At 41.0% G+C, this 6,704-nt stretch overlaps 1 protein-coding gene across 3 annotated transcripts in view; it reads right to left on the bottom strand.

Moving 5' to 3' along the window:
• PYGL (glycogen phosphorylase L) overlaps positions 1–6,704 on the bottom strand; it is a 52,069-nt gene that overhangs the window by 33,040 nt on the left and 12,325 nt on the right. The window lies entirely within an intron of this gene.

The raw sequence follows: 6,704 nt of genomic DNA, 5'->3' as shown, positions 1-6,704 counted from the left end.
GGAAAGAGAGAGGCTTCCCAGGGATGTTTATTGCTGGATACCTGGACCTGATGGATCCTACATTATGGTTTCTGTCAAGAGCTTTGTGCCTTGAAAGCACAGAATCGGTTGAGAAAAACTACTCATAGAAAGCTCCCTTAATAAAGCTTATTTCAGTATAGGCACAGAACACTATTTTTTTTTCATTTTTTAATTTGGAGTATAGTTGATTTACAATATTGTGTTAGTTTCAGGTGTACAGCATAGTGTTTCAGTATTTTTGCAGATTATATTCCATTGTAGGTTATTATAAGATAATAAGTATAATTTCCTGTGTTATACAGTATATCCTTGTTGCTTATCTATTTTATACACAGTAGTTTGTTAATACCATATCCCTAATTTGCCCCTCCCCCCATTCCTTCTCCCCTTTGGTAACCACAAATTTGTTTTCTATATCTGTGAGTCTGTTTCTGTTCTGCATATGCATTCATTTGTATTATTTTTTAGATTCCACATATAAGTGATAACATATAGTATTTGTCTTTCTCTGTGTGACTTATTTCACTAAGCATAATATTATCTAGGTCCATCCATTTTGCTGCAAGTGGCAGTATTTAATTCATTTTTTATTGCTGAATAATATTCCATTGCATATATATATACACCACATCTTCTTTATCCATTCATCTGTTGATGGGCACTTGGGATGCTTCCATGCCTTGACAATTGTAAACAGTGCTGCTATGAACACTGGGGTGCATGTATCTTTTTGAATTAGCATTTTCATTTTTTCCAGGTATATACCTAGGAATGGAATTGCTGGACCATATGGTAGTTCTATTTTTAGTTTTTTAAGGAACGTCCATACTTATTTCCATAGTGGCTGTGCCAATTTACATTCCCATCAACAGAACACATTTTGTAGTCTTTGTTTAATTTAATCCTTATGGAATTTTGATCTGATAATGAACTATTATTTATTTATTTATTATATTTTATTTATTTATTTGGTCATGCCAGGTCTTAGTTGTGGCATGTGTGCTCCTTCGTTGTGGCCAGGGTGGGTGGGGGGGCTCCTTAGTTGCAGCTCACCGGCTCCTTAGTTGCAGCATGCAAACTCTTAGTTGCAGCACGCATGTGGGATCTAGTTCCCTGACCAGGGCTGGAACCCGGGCCCCCTGCGTTGGGAGCGTGGAGTCTTAACTGGTGCACCACCAGGGAAGTCCCATGAACTATTATTTCTAATTCGTTTTGAAAATGACATATACTAAAATGTAAGGAATTTATTTTATTGACAATTACAACATTTTCCCATGTATTTATGTCAATTTATAACAAAATATTTCTCATAAAAATTTAAAAATCTAATTCGTATTTAGGGTATCCTGGACATCAAATGCATTTTGTTTTCTATAAAGAAACATATAAAAATGCCAAACAAGAACAAAAGACACATGGTGGGGCAGGGGTTGCATTTTTAAAGTAAAGGTATTATGAGTGAAACCTTTAAAATATTCCATATATATTTAAAAATGCAATGGTGTTCTGGCAAGAAGGGAGGGTAAGGTTTTTAGTACAAAGCTCCCTTGTCAATGAGATTACCCCCAATATGGTTATTTTACCTACCTGATTCCTCATCCTTCCCTCTTAGAAAACTCAGCTTTAGTTTAAAAAGATATTAATGATGAATTATGACACAGTGCTGGATGCTTCATGATCACCTATGTATGAGTTCAGTGTCTGCCCCAGGCACAGTGTGGAGAGAGGCAAACAAACACAGCTATCTTTTGAGATATTAGACAAAACATTAATGTCAACAGCCAGACAAGCAAACACACATCCATTTATTCAAACATTGATCATATTGGGAATGCTAGTAAGCTGCCCATTAACAAGAGCTACCAGCATCATGATGAATGAAAGGGGGACACACAGAAACAACATCTTTAGATAGAAGGTCTGGAATTAGAGAGCTGCAGGAGGATGTAGCAGATGCAGGATGAAGCCTAGGGAAGGCTGGACCTAGATGTGAGCTAATCAGTACAATGCACCTTGTTAAAATGCAGAGTCTCAGACAGTCTGGGCAGGGGTCTTAAATTATCCATTTAAAACTTTGCATCTCGGGGCTTCCCTGGTGGCGCAGTGGCTGAGAGTCTGCCTGCCAATGCGTGGGACGTGGGTCTGTGCCCCGGTCCGGGAAGATCCCACATGCCGCGGAGCGGCTAGGCCCGTGAGCCATGGCCGCTAATCCTGCGCGTCTGGAGCCTGTGTTCTGCAACGGGAGAGGCCACAACAGTGAGAGGCTCGCATACCGCAAAAAAAAAAAAAAAAAATTTGCATCTTAACATGTAGCCAGCGGGTACACGGTGCAGCAGGGAGCTACACAGCGATACAAAGTCAGGAACTGTAATTCAGAATTGAGACTTCGGCTATCCCATTCATAAAGAGAACAAAAAATACAATTAAAATTTAACAAGGAAAGGATTGAATTTTATCAGTTGATAAGAAATTGGTTAAGTTAGAGTCCTCTAGCTCGTGTTAATAACTAGAAACTCTATGAAAAATAAATGAGGATATGTACAAAGATCAAACATCCTGACTTACAAAAGACTTCACGCTGCACTTAGGCAAGGGCAGTGTTCTGGGTTTCAAATTACTGGTCAATGTGAACACACAATGCTTCCTGTAACAGGAAAGAACCTTACAGCCTATTTGCCTCATTTCAGCACTCAGGACTGTTGTAAAATACACCTTAAGTTTTTACATGAACCAGGAGGACGATGAGGCAGAAACAGCATTCCTCTCAAAAATCATGTGCACAGGTGAGCTGACAAGATATTTTCTGCTGAAAAATGCAGCAGAAGCAGACTCTTCTCCCCGTACAAGAGAGGCTGAACTCTGGGCTTCCCACTACTGGCCGGCCCCTCCTGGCCTCCTTTGCAAATCAGAAGCTGCACTTGCTCTTTTGAGGACACGCTGTTAATCGACAAGGGACTAGTCAGCCAGTCACTCTCAATGTTGGTCTGATTTTTCCCTGCCAAATAATGGCTGGTTTTAATTTCACTGGGTTAACAAGTTCTGTAGGAGAACAGGACTCCTAGCTTGCTGTTCTTTATTGAGTCTCTTCCTGATTTTGGCAAGAAATCAGCCAACACTTCCCTCAGTTATGCAAAGCTTGTTTTTAAGGTAAATTGAAAAATAGATATTTCATAAAAGCAAGCTGGTCTGAGCAGATCAGAGAAGAGAGAACTGCCTCTAGCCACCCCAACTCAATCCACAGAGGCTGAGGGATGGTGATAAACCTCCTTTCTATGTTGCTTTCTTCCAACAGATTCACAAACTGGTCTGTAAATTTAGATTTCCATGTAACCAGTGATCCCTGAGTGCACTAACTTGCTGAGCCGTGTGAAGGGCAGGGGCCAGATGGGAGGACAGCTTTCATTTATATCCAAGTGGGCTGTGTGGATCTGAACATCCCGGATGAAAAGGAGCTGAGACAAAGCAAGCAGGAGACTGTGGCGTGGGGAGCAGCGTGCCTGCCTGGGTGGTGGTGGCAGTGGTGGTGTGTGTGTGTGGGGGGGATGCATGGCAGCTGGATCTGGGGTCTTCCTAGAGAGATTACTCGGTGGAATCTATTCCAGCCAGCATGGAAGCAGAGGTCAGCTCAGGGCCTCTGTGAGTGACTGAATTTGAAGAAATGCTTTTCCCCTCAACTGTGGGATACACGGGACATGAAGAACCAGTGAGCAGCCATCAGGAGTTGTCAACAAACTTTGCTTTCTGATGGTACCAGTCATTGGTAAATGTTTCTGGGGAGCACCAGGAATTCAACAATGGCCAGGAGAGGCTTGCTGAGTAATGTGAACTGTGCATGGCTAGGTATAGCAGGGTTCTAAGAGAAAGAATGTTCCAGCAGGCTGCTTGATTCAACCCTGAGATTTCTACTATCAGCGTCTTTCCACTCAGAACTTTAGTGTATGACTGTTTAACTTGAGGCTGTCGCAACTGCCTTTCCCCCTCTTCCTCCCAGTGGCCAGTCATTTTCAGAGGACTATTCTGAGAAGGTTTCAATGATCCCCATTAGAGTTCGAGGTAAGTCAAGCATTTTAGCAATAAAATTGTTTTCCTTGGGGGGTGGGGTGGAGTTCACAACACACACTTTATTACTGCAAATCTTCCTTGAAGAGAGCCTTCAAAAACTGAAAGTCTATCAACCTTTAAAAATCTTCCTAGCTTGTGCAATTTTCATCAGCCTTCTCCACTGTAACAGCAACCATGTAGCTGATGTGAGTAGAGCAGTGACCATGCCCCTAAAAGGCATTCTGCTTTCCTGGAAGGTATTTTTTGTTTTTCATGGAAACAGTTTCTTTTTTATGTTTGCTTTTTAAAATCCCATCCCAGTGAACAATGGCTATGGTAGATAAAATTAGGTGTCCTTCTGACTCAATTTCAGTTGTAATGAAAGAAGTGATGACATAGTAAAGCTAGCTTTGGAGACTAGCAAAAGTCACTTGGTCTCTCTTTTTCTTTTAAAAACACTAGAATATATACGTCTTGGGTCTCACAGGAGAGAAGGGATGGTTTCCTGAAATAAGGCCATTTAAAAGTAGCAAAGGTCATAGGTGGGATTAATAAAGAGTGACCTTTCATAAGACTTTGGGGAAAATGCACTTGAAAGACAATTTTTTGAGATTGATCTGCTGAGTTAAAAAAAATCTTTCACAGAAAAGTAAGAAATAAAATCCTTAAACGTTCTGGGGTATAATGAGTACCATACAGGATACAAAGACTGAGAATGGATACCATGTGTAGCTTGGTCAGGTTGTATTAAAATCTTGGTCCTACTGGAAATGCCTCCCAAGCTAGGCTTCTCACCACGTAGCCCTAGATTACTTCACTGTGGAAGGGAACCAATGATTTTGTTTTTATATCTTTTTTTTTTTCTTTTTTTTGTGGTACGCGGGCCTCTCACTGTTGTGGCCTCTCCCGTTGCGGGGCACAGGCTCTGGACGCACAGGCTCAGCGGCCATGGCTCACAGGCCTAGCTGCTCTGCGGCATGTGGGATCTTCCCGGACCGGGGCACGAACCTGTGTCCCCTGCATCGGCAGGCGGACTCTCAGCCACTGCGCCACCAGGGAAGCCCCGTTTTTATATCTTTTTATGATTATAAAATACACATTTCTTATGAAATATGCGTCATGTAGGAGAACAAACAGAAGATAGTCACAGTCACCCATAATCTTATCTCCCAGAGATAATTAATTACTGTTGAAGCTTTGACGTTATTTTTTTTTTCTAGCACTTTATCATTTTTGTTTCTTTTGGATAGGTCATACTATCCAAATGATCCTATACCTCCTTTTTTCAGCTATCATAAACAATTTCCCATTTCATTATAATTAATTAAAAACATGATATTAATGGTTACATTAATATTTTATTATATAATACCACAATTAAAAAAATTATCCTCCTTTTATCAGGCCAAATTAACATTTTATTGAGTGCCTATTTGTGCAACAGACATTTTACATATTTTCATAGTTCTGTGAAGTTGGCATCTCCATTTTTCAGACAAGAAAAGTGAGGTTCAGGGAAGCTAGGTAACCTAATCAAGGTAACAAACTTCATAAGGGTAATGAGTTGCACTTAGGCCTCAAATTAGAAATTAGATCTCATATTAGGGCCCAATTTTTTTTCTACCCAATGCTGCCTCCTAATTGATTTAGGAGTAGCTAAAGATACACTGGTTCTTAACAAAATTTGGAAGTTTGTCTTTCAATATGTTCCCAATAGTCTCCTCCTGGGACTTCCCTTGGTGCATTCTCTTATCATATCAAATCTTTTAGTGCCCTCCTTCTTTGGCCCAGAGTGTCCACACACTGAGGGAGGGGACAGTGGATGGCGGTGACACTCAGCTTCTCATCGTTCCTCTCCCCTGGGATTAGCTCCAGCCTAGGTCCCTCAACCCAATGCCTGATCATGCTGACCTTGGACTGACTCTTGGGAGGGCTCAGAGAGCTCAGGCTTCTTGAAAATCCAGTATCTTTTTGTCAATGATGTGTGTGTATGAGACAAAGATAGAGAAAAAAACCTAAATCACACTTCGCATCAGGGAAAACTGTCCACGCCAGGGCTGACTGTATTTCAAAGAGTTACAAAAGATAAACAGATGCTTAAGAATCTAGTTTGGTTATATGAAAATAAAATGAGAGTCATTTGTATGGATTCATTACTATTTGTGCAGTTTCCTACAGAGCACTATAATTATACATATTAAATATGTGCCAGAGTTTTTTAATATAATAGTTAACAGGATTGCCTGCTTTCTTCTTATAAAAAAAATTAGAACACTGAGCTTACATATCTTATAAGATAGGTATGTTAAGGAGGGCAAGACTCTCAGTGTAGAAAAGAATACTGAATGTGGACCTGGAAATCTGGGGATATACAGCCTTATTTGCCAGCTGTGTGATCCGAGGTGACTTCACCTCTTAAGACCTTCAGTTTTCTCACCTACAAAAATGGTGACATGCTTCCTACTATCAAGAGTTATTGGGGGACTTCCCTGGTGGCACAGTGGTTAAGAAGACGTCTGCCAATGCAGGGGATACGGGTTCGAGCCCTTGTCGGGGAAGATCCCACGTACCACAGAGCAACTAAGCCTGTGTGCTACAACTACTAAGCCTGCGCTCTAGAGCCCACGAGCCACAACTACTGA

Source organism: Lipotes vexillifer, unplaced genomic scaffold (genome assembly GCF_000442215.2).
Source record: "Lipotes vexillifer unplaced genomic scaffold, Lipotes_vexillifer_v1.1 scaffold124, whole genome shotgun sequence".
NCBI classification, from domain to species: domain Eukaryota; kingdom Metazoa; phylum Chordata; class Mammalia; order Artiodactyla; family Lipotidae; genus Lipotes; species Lipotes vexillifer.
This window is presented reverse-complemented; position numbering and strand designations above follow the sequence as displayed.